Below are 1705 nucleotides of genomic sequence, written 5' to 3'. Positions count from 1 at the left end.
TAGTCCTCGGTCTTCCACCAGGCCTCCTCCCAGCTGGACGTCCCTCCACCTAGTCCTGGGTCTTCCCCGAGGCCTCCTACCAGGTGGACGTCCCTCCATCTAGTCCTGGGTCTTCCCCGAGGCCTCCTCCTAGCTGGACGTCCCTCCACCTGTTGTCCTCATGTTGTCCCCATGTTGTCCTCATGTTGTCCTCATGTTGTCATGTTGTCCTCATGTTGTCCTCATGTTGTCCTCATGTTGTCCTCAAGTTGTCCTCATGTTGTCCTATATCAATGTTTTTTTTAATTCCCCAAAATAACATGATTGATTCCACCCAACGCTCTTTGCCAAGTACAAATCTCTACTTTCATTAATTTTGGGGCGTCTTATTCAATTTTATAGCATTGTAAACCAAATTGAAGTGTTTTTGAAATAGTATTGAGTAAAAGTTGACATATTCCAGTCTGTGATTATCATCAACATCCATTCGTTTAATTTTAGTCTCAATAATTCCTAATTTCTGCTTTTCTAACTCAAACATTAGGAATAATTTCCTATAAATGAGGTTTATTGAGCACAAATTCCAAAAATATCTCTAAAACTAAAGTTAATAAGTTAGTGTTACGTAGTGTTGAAAACGTGAAAAACATGACCAAAAAAAGCATCAAAAGACAAAAACGTAAGAAAAAATTATTGATTAAAGGTATTCACAAAAGTGTTGATTTTCCATTTTGACGGGAAGGCAACACGAGGGTTAACTGATGGTGGATGGAGGAAATAGCCCTCTGATTCTCAGGGACGTTGGCTTTCATTTCTATTGGTCATTACTGTGGTCAGCTTGCATTAAATTGCATTGGAGAGCCACTAACAGCCTCCATTCCCTCTCACTCTCACTCTCTCTCACACACCCACACACACACACACACACACACACACACACACACACACACACGAGTATTGATCTCTGGAGCTCCACTGGATTATGAAAAATGGCTACCAGCCTTAATGACACTTCACCTGAGATGGACTGCCTCTCCTCGCTGCTTTGGTGCTGAGGTGGAAATGCGTGCACAGGGAAATCAGCGGGAAAATGATGTCCCGGTTTGTCGCTGTATCTTCCTGCATTGATTAACTGTTGAAACACAAATAAAGAGATAATTTATTCGGGAAGTAATGGATGGATTGCATAGTCCGGGGGTCATTTGGAGTTGCAGGCTCACAACGTAGCTCAGTTGGTTTCGAAGTTAGAGCAGATGTTTGCACTTCAGCGGAGATCATCTTTCATTTGTACAGTGTCGTTATATTTATGTTAGCCTTTGAATTTCATCAGTGTCACTTCAGTTCTACAAATTGATCAATTATTCTATTTACACATGTATGTTCCTGGAAATCCAATAATATACAGCGAAGACTTCCATCCATCCATCTTCAGCCGCTTATCCGGTATCGGGTTTAGGGGGCAGCAGCTCAGTAGGCCAGGGACCCCAAACTTCCCTTTCCCGATCCAAGTCAACCAGCTCCGACTGGGTGATCCCGAGGCGTTCCCAGGCCAGGTTGGAGATATAATCCCTCCATCTAGTCTTGGGTCTTCCTCGAGGCCTCCTCCCATCTGGACGTTCCTTCACCTAGTCCTGGGTCTTCCCCGAGACCTCCTCCCAGCTGGACGTCCCTCCACCTAGTCCTCGGTCTTCCCCGAGGCCTCCTCCCAGCTGGACGTCCCTCCACC

Source organism: Etheostoma cragini, chromosome 20, assembly GCF_013103735.1.
Source record: "Etheostoma cragini isolate CJK2018 chromosome 20, CSU_Ecrag_1.0, whole genome shotgun sequence".
Lineage (NCBI taxonomy): Eukaryota > Metazoa > Chordata > Actinopteri > Perciformes > Percidae > Etheostoma > Etheostoma cragini.
Note: the sequence above shows the minus strand (reverse complement) of the source record.